Source organism: Dermacentor silvarum, chromosome 2 (assembly GCF_013339745.2).
Source record: "Dermacentor silvarum isolate Dsil-2018 chromosome 2, BIME_Dsil_1.4, whole genome shotgun sequence".
NCBI lineage: Eukaryota > Metazoa > Arthropoda > Arachnida > Ixodida > Ixodidae > Dermacentor > Dermacentor silvarum.
In genome coordinates this window covers 137160324-137176746 of record NC_051155.1, presented here as the reverse complement: position 1 = coordinate 137176746, position 16423 = coordinate 137160324, and the positions used below count along the sequence as shown (strand labels likewise).

The 16423-nt window shown below is 44.4% G+C and overlaps 1 pseudogene; it reads right to left on the bottom strand.

Moving 5' to 3' along the window:
- LOC119440419 (DNA (cytosine-5)-methyltransferase PliMCI-like) overlaps positions 1 to 16423 on the bottom strand; it is a 232638-nt pseudogene that overhangs the window by 39155 nt on the left and 177060 nt on the right.

Genomic DNA, 16423 nt, shown 5'->3' with positions numbered 1-16423 from the left:
CTTGCCACTATGAACTTTCCAGTGCACTTGTCAATTTTAGTTTATGTGTTTGAATTACAAATACAGTTTTTTTTTTTTTTTTCAGCAAGCTAGTGGACCATATCTTTTTGTTCACTTGTGTACATGCATGTACTGTGTGCAGACTTACTTAGGTTGAAACTGTGGAATGAAACTACTTCACTAGATCACAGGAAACATATGCAGTGTTCCACGTAACTATGATCATGAAATAAAAAGAGGCCAATTATATCACAGATCTCACTGAACTGAGGATTGTCACTGTATATCTCCGAGTTTGTCACTACTTTGCATGTTCTGTGTAACTACAGCTTCAGTGCAGTACAGGCAAGCCATCTAGGTGCCAACTATGCCTCAATGAAGCTTTAATGAATAAAAGCAGCTGTACTGTTCTAAAACAGGCAGTCCTCAAACTCCTTAAAGAGGAATAAAGCACTAAATTAACTGCATGTAGAACTGATGTCTTATTACTATTACTCACATATGGTCACCAAATGCGAGAATTTTCACAGCTGCACCAAATGCTTAATAAAGATTTTCAAAACGCACTGAAGGTTTTTCTAGTGTTTTTTTACATATTGCACAGCCTATCTTATGTTTAGAGCTGCAATCAGTTTTACAGACAAGAAGTGAGCTTTCTCTACATTTTGAAAGCCTGAGGTATTTTCCAATAAATCATATCAATTCAAACAACAATACTCTTCTAAGGCACAAATGGACCAGTAAGATGGGCACCTGATGCTTAGTTTGTACCAACTACAACTCACTTGTGTATCTTGTATCTAGAGCATCCTTTCAATGCTGCCAAATGAGTTAAATACCTTTAGCACATCGCTGAGAAAAGAGTTGAAGTCTTGGGTGAAGACCGTTGACTCAGGAAAATTACGCTGGAAAGCCCTTGATGCCACCTCGCTGTTCTCCACAGCCCAGCATGATTTGATCGCACCCACCGCCTCCAGGCCACAGGAAAAACCTGTACAATAAGAATTCCAGCAGAGCTCATTTGACGCTGGTTGTTCACGTTAAGGTGGGGGTACCCCGACAGCCATCTTGCAAGTAGTTCAGATTCCACCACCAGGTGACGCCACACAATCATGAACGAAAAAAGAAAAGAAAAAAAGAAAGCTCTTTGCCTATTCAGCACAGGTGTGGTGGTCGGGGATTTGCTTTGGTTGAGAAACGTGTCTTCCCCACCATATCTCTCATGTTTTGTAAGCGACGAGTGCTGCCTTGGACTTGCAACAATGATGGTGAAATGTCGAAGAAGGAATGACGTAAATGGAACGACAAAGGTGGTATGACGACGAAGGCACGTTGACAACTTGATGACGATTCTGCACAGATGTGATGTTATAATAATGACAGCACGAGGACAAAAGAATGACAACGAGTGTATAATAACGATGGCATGACAATGGAAATGCGTATTCTGAGTAAAAGTCACGTATAAGTAGTGCACTAGCCAGGGCATCTCTTCCGTATGGGGAGAATCTGATGACTAAGCTGGAATGGTGACACTGGAAAGACTACGACAGCCTCATAAAGGTGATATGACAATGACTGTATGACGACAACACTAAAATGGCGTAAGGGACAATGTGACGCCGATGAGTATATGAAAACAATGGCGTGACGATGACTGTATGACAATAATCAGATGACGAAGCTAAATGACAATGATAAAACGACTACAAAAGCATCACGAAGGCAGTACAACAATGAATATAGAAAGAGCAATGACAATGATGGCATTGCTACGGCATGAGGACAACGTGGTGATGACAAGTGTATGAAGACAATAGCGTGACGATGATGGAGGTCTTCGCAAGCAGACACTCGCCTCTGCTTTTGCTCGTCCGTCAGGACCTTTGGGACGAATTTAGCTCAGATCTTTTGCTTCGCCAAATTTTCAGTGATAATGCTGTGCAATGTCATCTTATCAATGCCAATTTCATCTGCTACCATTGGCACACTTAAACGACAGTCTGAATTCGGCACTTCACACACACATTGCACATTGTCGTCGGTTCTTGAGGTCGACGGCCGTCCAGCACGGGGCTCGTCCACCACACTCTCTTGGCCACGTCTCAGCTATCTTTGAAGAGCTTGTGCCACTTAAAAACTGCAGTTTGTGACATGCTTTCATCCTTGAACACTTGGCGAATGATTCCCAACGTCTCCGTACCTGATTTTTCCAGTCCAACACAAAATTTGATGGCGTACTGCTGTTCACATGTTTGCTGCATTTTGCGCTTGCACCCAGTCACTCGACAGGGGTCCACTAAAGACATGATCTAGCTTGAACGAATGTTCGCAGGCGAATGGCGCTTGGCACGTCTTTGCACGTCCATGTCACATCCCCCACCACTGCCACAAAGGCGGTGCGAGCGCACTGCGACGTACAGTCACATCAGGAAAAAATTGTTCTGGATACTTTTTATACAAAACCTGTATATATACATATATTTTTTTAACGAAATAATGCTGCTTGGAAAGTGTGTTACCTTGATGATTGATTCGTACTGCCTCAGTCATTAAAATGTGCATAACTTTTCACATCAAACTCACCTCAACAGTACTAATGCAATTAGCTGCCTATTTCAGACAGCATTTTCTCTGTCTGTTCCATGCATTACAGTGAGTGCAGTGAGGTTCATGAAAAGTTAGTAGTTCAGCTCACATAAAGGAGCAGGATGCATATGGAGTCCATGATCATTCACTACTCGTCGTTGCCTGTATCCTACCTCCCTTCTGCCCAACTATCTCCAACTTACTCCTTAATTTAGCTGGTCCTTTATTGCGACAATTATTATACGGATGCTTGAGGCACACTTGTGCTGTCGCTGTTGGCATTTTCGTGCAGTGACAGTATCAACATGTAGGCGAGGCCTTTCAACCTGTAGAGGGTTAGACGGTCTGCAAAGAGGCACAGTGCATTTGGCTTCAAAACCGATTAAGCCAAGCCTATGCACGGTTGCGCTGCATTCAATCAGCTATGCTGCAGCCAGGGCATGATCGTTCTGTGTAAACCACACTGTGGTGCATAGACCAATGGAACAGACAAGGTAAATCTATCTAATCCTTTCTTTGAGCGCTGAAGAACTCTGATGGTTTGTTTTCCTTCGGCATCATCTCATGCAGCATCAACATGCAAAAAATGCAATGCCGTTGGTGGTGCTCCTCATCACGCCAACTTTCTGAAATGCCTTCAGCATAATGCGAAATCTTGCTATTGCTTTCAATACTTCACCTTCGGGCAAGATTGCCAAATTTTTTATGTACACTATTACTATTTAGACCAACTCCTTGTCGAGAGTGAGGGAGAGAGTTGACAGTGAGGGAGACAGGCCCACCTGCAACAAATGTAGCAAGCTGTACAGAGATGATGTAGTCCTTGCACAGTTACCAAATGTGTGACTTTAACAGGAAGATTGCAATGTTTCCCACCTTTTGCACCATTCATGTTTTCCCAATCTTGTCTGGTCCTCGAGAACACTGCTGGCTTTCAAACACTGCCACGGAATCCTTGTGTTCCTTGTCCAAAGATAAACTTGCTATAGAGCAACATTTACCAAGCTGGGCGGGGAACTGCAGTCTATGGAACCTTGCCCCCTTCCCATAGCGTAAGGGGAATTCCCGGGACAGTTGAAAGAGGTTCGCAAGAACTTCTACAGACCCTCCATTCACAAGTTTTATCTATCAAAAGGGCAACAAAAAATATCTGGCAAAGCATTTGCGTCAAATAGACTGTATTAAAAAATCATGATTCGCATTTCGAGGAATATTACTTTTGTTCCCTCCTTCTAGTCTTGAAATTCCCCCACAAGCAAGACTGGTGCATCCAACTATTCCCTGGGGGTAGTTACATGAAATTGAAAACAGGAACAAGTGCTGGGGCTAATACTCTATGTAGGACTTAGGACAACTTCAACAAAACACGACATGAGCACTGCGATTTCCGCCATAAGACACCACTTTTTTCCTTCATTACATACTACAAATGGCATGTAAAGTATAGGCAATATAACCATTGCAGTTTTAAATACAATAAATAAACAGCTGTGGCTCCATCCATACTGTTTAATATGCATATGCATGCTATTTCTTCAACTAAAGATATATACAGTGAAAGCTCGATGATACGAATCTCACGGGGTCACGAAAAATATTCGTATTAGCCGAAATTCGTATCATCGAAACACAATTAAAACTACAGTCGAATCTCGATAATTCGAACTCGAAGGGGCCCGAAAATTTGTTCGAAATAAAAGGACGTATTTTTGAAGTATTCGTGCACCATAGCACGATGCACGAACGGTGCGAGTCGTGAAATATCGCGGCACGCAAGCGCATAGCAAGCGCGGGCCACGAAACTGCCCACGCCGGCTAACGGTTGCTTCCCGATAACGGCAGAAAACGAAGCTTCAGGGAGCGGGTGGCGCCGGCACACGGGTGCGCGCGGAGACCGTCGAAGGTGAGGGAGGGGGGCGGTTTCGTTTTCTGCCGTTATCGGGAAGCGAGAGTTTGCGGGCGTGGGCAGTTTCGTTGGCCCGACTGCGCCTCCGCCGCTGCTTCCCTCTGCGCTGCTGCCGCAGCGCGCAAGGTCAATATGCGACTAGAAAATAGAGGAAGCATAGAGGAGAAGGGTTCACTGCCATTTTATCCGCGTGGTTGAGACGTCGACACTAGTGTGTGCTAGAATACGGTTGTCTAGAACACACTAGTCGGCACGTCCACGCTTGTTCCGGCGCGATGCAGAAATGGCGACCTTGCAATTTGAGCGAGGGTGAAATTTCCGCCACGGGTTCTTTTTTTTTTTTTCCACATTCCTTCGCGCGCGGCATTGAGGGGTCTCTCCTGAGCTTTTGCTCTACGGCAGTGTCGGAGCAACGCCGGTCGGAGGCGCCGCCGCGTGACTTGGCGCGCTGCTAAGAGCATTGTCGGTGCGCGGTATGTTCGAAATAAGCGTGTTCGAATTAACGAGATTCGACGGTAGCTAAATTAAAGAGTCAGAGGTGAACTCACTCAGGCACATGTACGTAAAAAGCATTTATTTCTTGAAGAAAAAGTCTCTAATGTCCTTCTATCTCGGTAGACAATCCTATCTCGGTAGACATAGCTCGCTGCGACTAGGTAAAATGGCGCAAACACAAAGAACGCGGCCCGAAGCACAGCAGCCACTCCGTCCGATGGGCGGCCGCCGAAAAGGAGGAAAAGTACAAAAGCGCCACCGCTTCAAACTCTTCGCGCCCAGTCGCGAAGTCCGCGCTGTCCGGCGCCGCGTCCGCCACTCCGCACCAAAAGATAACGGGAAAAAGCGCGTGACTGCGCGCTGTTCTCTTTCGCGGCCGTCAGTGGGGCGGAGTTTATTCGTATCAACCGACGCAGGCCGAAAATCGATTTGTAACAACCATTCTCTAGCACGTTGCAAAGTAATGGGGCTCGGCCGGGACCACAGAAAAATTCGTATCATCCGGAAATTCGTATTAGCCATGATCGTATCATCGAGCTTTTACTGTATATGTATATATAAACGCACTTGAACCCCAATGTATCCACGAAAACCTGTGAGCAGGCCAAAGATTAAGAACATGCTAGAACCATAGCAACAAAAATCATGTCGCGTTTCACAGTGCAAGGGTTATGTTTTAGGTGCTTCGTATGCCACTCACGGTAAATGGTCAATAAGAATGGTGATGGTGCTCATGTCAGGTTTTAATGAAGACAGCCAAAGCCAGTCCAGTTAACATGCTCTTCCTTCCTGTCTTTATTCCAATATAAATTCTTGTAGGAAGTGCAACCTCACAAGAATATGTTGTCACAAATATCTCACCAGATGTGTTGCTCTTTCAATAGACCATGCTCATGTATGGTGCACCTGTGAAGCAGTGTCATGGACCCCCTTGAAATGTCTCAAGGAACTGCATAAATCTACAGACCATGGTTTAATAAATACTGTTCTATGCAGAGTACATGTGTTGCTGCATGATTAAGGTGCCTTAAACACCATTTTTCAAGTGAAGCTTGTATAGGCTAGCCTGTGCCGGCAATGAATCACTAAAAAAACCAGTTGCTCTCAAAGCTGCCCAGGCACAAGGCATGTGCTCGTCACATGCTTGTGCCACTGCTCCCATGTTCGTCATCGTTGTCTGCTTCCACAGCTGGCTGCGTTGCCACTAATCATTCCAGCGTAGAATTTCACTTCTCTTCTGTCATCGTAATGGGGAGGCCGCGTTTACGGGGTGTGAGTCATTGCTTGAGGCGGTATGAGCCAATTATTGTCTTACGTAACGGCCAGATTTCATTTTGAAGAAATTTCATGGAAATCCATCCAGAATGAACATGGTCAGGAAAGGGCTCATCATCAACGTGCCGATTCTAGCGTGAGGGCTTTGAAGCCCAGGCGAATCATCCGTGAAGAGCTGCGAACCCTGATTTGAGGGAGCACTATGTTGAGGCCAAACGTCAGTGAAGAGCCACAGACCCCAAGTTGCGGCAGCACGATGTTTAGGCCAAACGTCAGCGTCGTCTTCCCCTCCAGGAACCCGACAACGGTGGTGCACGCCTCGGCAACGCTAGCGCCAACTTCCCTGGTGCGACGGCCAGGTTTCAACGAGAGTTTCTCAACCGGAACTTCGGAGCCAGCTGCAGAGCGTGTGACTGATTGTGGTTCGAGCACAACGTGGTACTCGTCAGTGCAATTCGTTCGGAGGAACACCGAAGAAACACACGACATGCTTTGCTTACCCTATCTCCTCGACAGGGGAGGGGCTATTTTTTTTTAATTAGGTACAAGCTAAAACTAGCCTGAATCTGTGCATAAGACTAATTATGCCCACTGGGCCACATTTAAAACTTCAAAAAAAAGTAAACACATATATATACATACCCAATAAAAAAAATTTTTTTTGTTCCAATTATTCTATATGTTTTTTCTGTCCTCATAGAAATGATGTGAAATCGTTAAAGGCCAGATAAATAACACATATATAATTCAGAGTGACCTATGTGAAACGCATGAAGTTATTGGACTGTACGCATAACCGTTTTCATTATGTAGTTCATTTAAATAGCATACAAATCTCTTACTCTTACCACACTACACTCATCACCCATCACCTCATGCTCAGATGAACACACACATGGTTAGTCAAGCCAAGTTGTCACAAAAGTGAGCTCAATTCAAACGTACCACCGCAGCCAGCGAAGGCATCAAGGGTCCTCAGCCTGGGCCTTGGCATCTTTTCACTAATCTTCTGGGGGGGAAAAAGTTTTTGGCCACAAGACCCAAGAGGTATGCAGATAAGATGAAGGTTAAGCAAAAATCACCAGCTCTGCCATCAATGTTGAACAGATTTTATATGGTACATTCCATATTGTGTGTGGGCAAAAAAAAAAAATCCGAGATCCATGAAAATTCCTGCGACTTTTACCACTGTGCGTTTATGCATACTGTGCAGAAGCTAAGCCAAAGAAGGTTACAAAGCACATGCTCTCCAAAAAAAAAAACAGGAATGCACATCAAAGCTCAAGCCCTTCTTACCTTCTTTTTTGTTTCATAGTCACGGCAACCAAGGAGGGGAAGAAGTGACCTTCCACATGAAGCAAATTTAAAATGTTACATACGGCATGGAAGAAATGTTTTCATTTTTAAAACGCTAAATAATTAAAATGTAAATATTAAAACATCGATAGGAAGGCGGCCGCATTTCGATGGGAGCGAAATGCAGAAAACACCCATGTACTCAGACATAGGTGCACGTTAAAGAACCCCAGGTGGTGCAAATTAATTCTAAGTCCCCCACATCGGCGTGCCTGATCATCAGGTGGTAGTTTTGACACGTAAAACTCCATAATTAATTTTTTTAAATTTTTTTTAATTAGACTACGCTCATTACTAGACCATCCTGACATTATTATTATTATTATTATTATTATTATTATTATTATATAATCCCGCAGCGTGGCATCCTGTAAGGACGCATGCTTGCTTTGTTCGTGCCCTTTTATAGGAAAACAGCAGTTCTTTTGTTGTGAAAGTTGTGAAAAACGAGTACATGCGAAGCGTGTAGACAACAAATTAGAGCTTTTGAAGTCCGGATCGTGACCCGCTGCGGTGGCTTAGCAGCTATGGTGTTGCGCTGCTAAGCAAGAGGTTGCAGGGTGAAATCCCAGCCGCCACAGCCGCATTTCGTTGGGGGTCAAAAATGCAAAAACGCCCGTGTCCCATGCATTGGGGACATGTTAAAGATCCCCTGGTGGGCAAAATTAATCCGGAGTCCCGGAATCAAATCGTGGTTTTGGCATGTAAAATCCCCGAATTCAATTCGAAGTCCAGATTGCACACCTATTGCTGCAAGTTATGTAACTTAACACAGTAGGGTGTGATGCCTAGTGACGACGACCCGGTGGTGTGCTCCCTGCAGCTTTATAGTTCCCAAACCGGTGTCCCCTTCTTCTCTTGTGCCTCACTGGGTGGCCTTAGCATTAGCAGCAACATGCTCAGTCTGCACCGCTTCCTTTTTGAAATGCTAGAGGGAATGTTATTCCTGAGCAAAGAAGTTTTCCAACTGTGCGATGAAAATGAACGCCTTCGCAAGGACCATTCCCATGGCGTGAAGCAATAGACACAAGTCGTTGCCTCCCTTCGAGCAGAGGTTCGTTGCCTGAGCGACGAGCTGAAGCAACATGCAACTGCCATGCCTGGGAAGATGCTGTAAGCTTCGGAAGGACTTCTACTTCTTTTACCTCTGCCTCAACGCAATATGTACTCCAACGCACAACTGAACAACGAGCTGCCATTTTCCCACCTGCTTTCGCTTCTGCCGCTGAAAAATCCCCAAGACTAAACAAAAAACAAGAGTCCTGCCTCGGTTGGAGCCCTGAAGACTTGGACGTTATCGGTAGCTTAACAACTGCTACGACTTAAGGCTATTTTTGTTACTAAGTTGAGCCCAGAAACAACCTCTTCCAACCTGACAAAGCACTTTAAGACCTTAAATATCTCTCCCCTCTCCTGCCGGCAACATAGAACGAAATTTGAGCTGTATTGTTCTTTTTATGCAGCCATCAATGATCAAGCCCTTAAATGCCCGAATCGCCCGTCAATGCGGCCAATGGGATGCCTGTTCTAAGTCATTCCGTGGGATGCTACATGACAACATACTTTATGCAACCAAGATAACCCCCAAGAATCAAAGTGGCATGTAATTTAGACATCATTTATCAAAATGCTGGTGGACTTCGCACCCAATCGCGTAAATTTTTCTGCAATGTCATCTTCTATTCTTTTCCTATTTTTGTTATTTTCGAAACTTGGCTCTGCAGTGAAATTTCCTATTGAGACTGTTTACACCACACTACAATGTCTTCTGCAGTGACCGGGGCTTCTGTGCATCTACACAGAAAGGCGGTGGCGTACTGATTGTTGTTGACAGTTCACTGAGATGTGTTCGGCGCAATGACACAGAAAGTGTACAGGAGCAGTTTTGGCTAGAAGTCAGCCTAGTGCGCTGTGAAAATTTCTTCATTGGATATTTCTATGTACTGTCGAATATTTCCCCCTGTCTTGTTTCGTGAGGCCATCTCTTCTATTGAAAGCGTAATATCTTTCCATAGCAAGCACAGAGTAATTGTTCTTGGTCATCTTAATACACCTGGAATTTATTGGAACACGCTTAGATATTCTCATTAAAGAGTTATAGCTGAGTGGGCTTGTGGGCCAGCAGGCCCAGCGGGCAAGCTGAGATGCCGCTGCGCATGTTCGGTATGCTGGGGCGGCCAGCATGTTTATCGAGCGGGCCGCTCGCTCGCTTGTTTCCTCTCTCCACTCCAGTTGAGCGCGCACAGCGAACCAGCGCTTTTGCGAAACAAACAAGGCAACCACCACTAGCACAAGCAGCAGTGGCATGTCATAGGCGTCAACTTCAAATGCAGCGCTGGCTCGCCTGCAGGCAACAAAAACTACTGGTAATATGAAATCCTATATTTTTTAAAGATATTTTTTAGATATTTAAACAAAGACGTATTTTTCTTTAATACTTGTAGCCTAACAAAAGCACGCTTGATTTATATTCTTTTCACAATAACTCCAACCTTGTTCCACAGGTGGCGCAGCAAAGCGTTCCGCTCGACCAAACAAGGGATTGCTCAGCTAAAACTCTCCCTTTTGTAGTCTGAGCTGTTTTCTTTTTCTAAATGGTGCAATGGTGAATGCTGCTAAGACCAAAGTCATTACATTTACACGCAAAACAGCAACCATTTCTTTTTCTTATTTTGTATATTTTGTACCATTGTGTAAGGTCTGCGAGATCAATGATCTCAGTGTACTTTTTGATACAGCCTTACACTTTTCGGCTCACAGTAAACATGTTGAAATGCGGGGTATGCACTCTCTTGGCTCTGTTTGCAGACTACTGAGGGAATTAAATTCGCCTACACCGTTCCGCAAGTTGTACACAACAACCTGTATTCCTAAAACCGAATATGCGTCAGTTGTCTGGAAGGGCATTTCTAGATCCATCAGTGACATTATAGATCGAGCTCAGAGAAATTTTCTAACCATACATCATCACCGCTTTGCTAACATGGACACTGGACCTTCTTTTAGCACTGTTTGGTTATTGTCACTGGCCTTACTTTGCTGCCGACAAAGTCGCATTGACCTTATGTTTCTTTTCAAACTCCTTCATGGTATCCTAACCTGCCCCAAACTCCTCAGCTGTATCATGTATCATATTCCGTGCAAGATCACTAGAGAACATAGATCTTTTATGTTCGTGCCTGTCATCACCAACACTAAACCGTCTCCAGAATACCGAGACTTTATAACGGTTATTTTCATGATCTCTATATTTTTCATAACTTGCTGTCATTGTTCTTTTCCAAGCCTTGTCTTGTTGTTTCATAGTTTTACACATTGTTCAATTGCTTTTCTCCTCCTTTTTTGTTTGTATTTACCTTGCACTTTGGTTTGTGTACATTCTCCGTTTCATAATTGTTTTATGTAGACTCTTTTTATGTCCACTCTTATTTTCATAATTGTTCTTTTTATTCATTGTGTACACTCTTCTTCAAGTGCACTCTTTTCATGAACAACTCTTATTTATTTAACTGTTCTTTTTTATTCATTGCTTTTTTTTTTTCACTTCTATTCCACTGTAGTTCTTTTTTTTACATATGCGTGCACCAGCGCTCGAACCTTAGGGTTATCTCTGGGCACGGTAAACAAATAAATAATTTATGATTGATTGATTATAATAATTATTATTATTGTTGTTATTTTTATTATTTATTCAGACATCTATACCCCTGCTCTGAATGACTTGGAAAGAAACTTGAAAGCTGCTGATACCAACGTAACTGCTGCTTCTACGTAACTGATGCCTCAAAAGGGTCATGTGCTGTCTCATGAAATATTGTGCCCCGTCACATTCAAGGTGCTCTGTGACAAACCACATCTTAAAATGCTTAATTTCGCAGTGGTTTGAAGGAACATGCTTAAATTTCTCAAATTTTTTTTTTTAACGAAGAGCAGAGTGCAAGATGGCAGAGCTCTCAGAGTTTAAAAAGTGTAAACTGTCACACGTTCTCACCTCTCGTCCGACCAGTTGGTATTGGGGTGGGACATCAAAGAACTTTCCAGTGCTGCTGTCATACATCTGATATGGTAAAAATAAATAAATAAATAAATAAATAAATAAATAAATAATAATTTTCAGGATTTGTCCTACAGATTGAATGACACAAGCCCCATCAAGTGACACAGTACTAGAGAACCTTAATAAGGTACATCTACTAAATCACTTAGGTGTGATACATTGCAAAATGTTTTTGTGTTTGCAGGGTCCAACCATCACAGCAAATGCTTTGGCCCCATTTACACTAAAGAAGCACTAGAAACGTCAAAACAATTTTAACCCTATAGATAGCGTTGTAGAAAATGCGTGGCATTCATTGATGTTGGCATATGCAACAATGCTTGATATTAAGTACTGCTGTCTCTGCGTCTACCTTTAAAAAGTGAAAGGACACTTCTTGACCATGTATATCAAGTCGACATGCTGCATATGTATTTTGGTGCAATACAATATGCACATTTTAATTTGTATGTAGATGCAGTGTCATCCTGCTGTTACCAATACTATATCTTACTTTGATAAGAGGGCATGGTTCTGACTAAGCCAGTTAATGGTGTTCTGCTGCACCCCCAACATAATGCGTGACATTGAAATGAGGACTTGATTTCATTCGAAATCATCAAATCCTTCTGATTTTCCCTTATTTACAATAATATATAAAACTCTTCTTCTCCACCACTCCCCAAAAGAAATGGCTGAACCTGTGGACATTCATGTACACCCATTCACAAAGAAAGTAAAGACCAATTGACCTTTACACCTTTTTTTTTTTTGCAAATGGATGCACAGTTGCACAGGCGAATGTATGTACAGTGGAATCTTGTTGATACGAACTTCATGGGAACTGGAAAATAAAACATATCATCTGAAAATGATATTATCCGACCATAATCGTATGTAAGAACAAGAAATGGTATAAAAGAAAAAACTTATTACTCCGAAAAATGCATTATGCAGCATTGTATCAACGAGATTCCATTGTAGATGTGCAGGCTGAAGTCAGGAACAGTCACTTTACAACTCCAATTTCATATGCACACAACCTCACTTCACAGATTTCATCTAAATTTCAACATTATCATTCGGATGCCAGGTTTGCTGCTCAATATATATACCATTGTGGCAGTAAGCAAAGAAGTGAACATGCAAAGCTTAAGAAAATGAGCATTTGTCATGAGAGATGTCGGTAGTGGAAAAGAATGGAATGTGCATACATTGGAAAGACCCTTTGCATACAAACACTTTTTTTTTTTTTTTTTTGCACGAAGAGCTCAGAAAGGTGGCATCATCATTGGCAGTAGAGGTGGTAATGGCTAATAAAAGAGAATGCCTGAAAATAATGGCACAAGGTACCACACGACCTCAAGAAGAAATGTTCATTTCCACCAGTTCAATTGTATACACTTTTGACTTTTGGGTCTTAACAAGTCTGCTCTCCCACGAGGCCAGCATTTGCCTCATCCGAGGTGTTCTGCAAAATCTCTCATTGTACCCAGGAGAAAGGCTAAATAAAAAAAATGTTCGGCCCTTACACCCTGTGGAGATGGTTGACCAGCGAAGCTGAAAAGGGGCAGCCACGGTGTTTATGTTATGGTTTATCACCTTAACACCGTATATCACTGTATATATTAAAGTGTTTCTGAACTGTGTTATGCAATTATGTGTCACTTTACATGCCCTTTTAGGCCGAGCAATGAAGACACGGACACGTTTGGCGTTGGCGGCACGGCGGCAGGCGGACTCCCGGCGTTGTTCGCGGCGCCATTCTTCGTACGTGAACTACCCCTCGAGAGACCGCACGACATGTGGCTGTACCACTGCAATGTCGGAGAAAGAAAAGCGTATGCACGCACCACTGCGAGAGAGGAACGATGTCACCAACTGCGCAGCCAATTACGCACCAGACGGAACTCTCCCCTTCCTCCCTCACACTTGGCGCGTGTGCACTCCACGTCGACACTGCGAGGGTGTATGTACGTCACCAACACGTGTTACTCCGAGGTGAAAGACCTAGACATTCCCTCTCCTCTCGCTCTTAACTCCTCTCCAACTCTTCTTTCTTTTTTGCACATGTGCACTAGTTCCTGTGGAGGGCCCTCCTGGGCATGGATGGACTGTTTTGTCCTAGGCATATAAATCTTCGCTGTAAAACCCGTATAGACAGCTGACTTTTACTCGCAATAAAAAGCTGTACTCAAGTGTTTTGGTACATAAAGCCTCTTATCCAAATTCTCGTAATGCCACTAAATTTTACTTTAACTTACACTTACAGCTTACACTGGTTCACGTCACTTTGTCTGAAGCTGTATAGGGCAGAACAGACATGCCCCCAGTGACTTGATGGTGGCACCCTCCAAATGCATATATATTGCGCAGAGAAAATGAAGTAGGGAGACCATGCTCCAAACAACGCCCCTTCATGCTGTCAGAATATTGAAGATCGAGCTGTCCGCAACTTAGTTGGCAACCACCAGCATCCCTCTCCACCGCCTTTTACGTTCGATGACCGAAGTTAGTGGCCAGCATGGCTACTTCAAGTCGAAGACTATGTGTTTGCGTCGGGCCTGAGTGCCACTTCGAAAGAGACCAAGGTCTGCACGCTCCTGTACTGAATGGGTACTCAAGCACGGGTCATTTTTGCTTTGCTCATGATGAATACCGAGGCCTACCACTCCTTCGAAGCCATCAAAGAGGCACTCATGGGCCACTTCGTGCATTCGGTCAATGAAGTATACGAAACTAGTCAGTTCTATCGATGTACACAGATGCCTGGGGAAATGGTAGACGCCTTCTACACAACGTTCTGGAACATGGTGAAAAAGTGCAAATATTTGTCAGCAGCAGTCGAAGAACGCCTCATACACAACATGTTCGTCGTGGACCTACTCAACCACTCGCTTGTCGGACCAGCTTTGTTAAAACCGAAAATTGACGCTCCAGGACGTGCTTAATCAACCTAGACAGCATGAAAACAGTGAAAACAAAAAAAAACTGCAGAATGGAAACTCGCAGCTGGGCTCTCTCAATGTGGACACCGTGTCATGGAACCAAACCAAAATGATAGCCGCATTACGGTTTCGGGAAGCTTCCAGAAGCAGAGAGAACCAACAGCACCGCGACCAGCCTCGAAGTGAACCAGAGAGTTCGTGCAGTTACTGTGGTAACAAACAGCATTCATACTCCATGTGTCCTACTTGAAGAACGACCTGCAACCTTTGCTGAAAACGGGGTCAATTCACATCAGTGTACCGTCCCGAGATGAAGTGCCTCAGTTACATTCAGCTGCTCTCTGTCAAGTCAACGCAAGGCCGGCCACAAGGCAACAAGGCCGGCCAGTCGTGGTACAGGTGAACGGTTACCCTCTTCAGATCGAAAGACTCAGGCGTGGACGTTTTCATTGTATACCGTTCGTTTTTGCGATATCCTGCCTTGCTTGACCAAGCCACTGGTGAACAGCTTATCGGTCCAGACCTCTGTAAATTGGACTAGCTCGGTACATCCCCCTCCACCCTGTCTTGACGAGGCTGTTTTATCAACCAAAAACTGCACCTCGTCGGTGGTGTTGACAACCATGCCCCTCTTAGGCGACACCCTGATAGTCGCACTCGGGATAGCCCACTTTGTTGACTGTAGTAGACGCCCGTGCCGCCACCTCCAGCCGCAATGCCACTGTTCACAGGACTACGTAGAATGCCAGAAGACTACCACATCCACACTAAGCCTGGAACCATGCCCTTTTCCCTAACGGTCACAGGGTGCATACCCATTCTGCTCCGAGTGTGCTGAAAGCCAATCTGGACAAACTGGAGAGGGAAGGTGTCATCTGTTCAGTTGACAAGCTAACACTATGGTGTGCAGGCCTTGTAGTGGCCCTAAAAGCGACAGGAGGATACTGCCCTTGTGTCAACCTGACCAAGCTCAACCAGGTGGTTACCTTTACCGCCTTGAAGTGTTACTTCAGCATCTCATCGGTCAAGTTCCTCAGCGTCATCGTCAACTCCAGTGGCATCGCACCTGACCCAGGCAAGGTAACTGCTATCACAAGCATGCAGCCTCCAACACAATTGGCAGGTGTAAGCCGCTTCTTGGGAATGCTCCACCATGTTTGACACTTTTTGTCAAATTTTTCCGCTGCCACAGCGCCTCTCAGATTGCAACAGAACAAAGGTATCGCTCTGGACATGGGATACTGCTCAAGCACGACCTTCAACTCCCTGAAGAAAATGCTTGCCTGAAACTCATGCATGGCTCGGTACAACACAGAATTCCAACATCAGTGTCTGCTGATGTCAGCTCCTATGGACTGGGTTCAGTCCTTCTGCAGGATCAACGAATTGGAGGCAAATTAGGTGTCTCGTTGCTCATGCATGTACCGTATTTACTCAATTGTAATGCGAGTCTTTTTCCTCATTTTTGCTACCTGAAGTCGATCCTCGCGTTACAATCGAATACCGAAATTCAAGTTGTCTAAAAAGTGTAATGATGCATCGAATTCTGATCGAGTGCAATGTGCGAGTGAAAGCACGCGATGGACACGCGCTTTCACGAAGAGCGACGCACAGCGGAGAGCAAACGCGAAGTCTTCTGTCGTGCAAAGGTCGTGGGGGATGGGAGGGAGGGAGTGGAGGCGGCATTAAGCTGTGGCACCAAATGTGTATCTTGCGACCGGGCGCAAGGAACTGGTGACTCAATCTCCCACGACGAAAGGAGGAAAGCTTGGAAGGCAGCGCAGGAGGGAGGGGGCGCGGCTTTACTCTGCACCAATT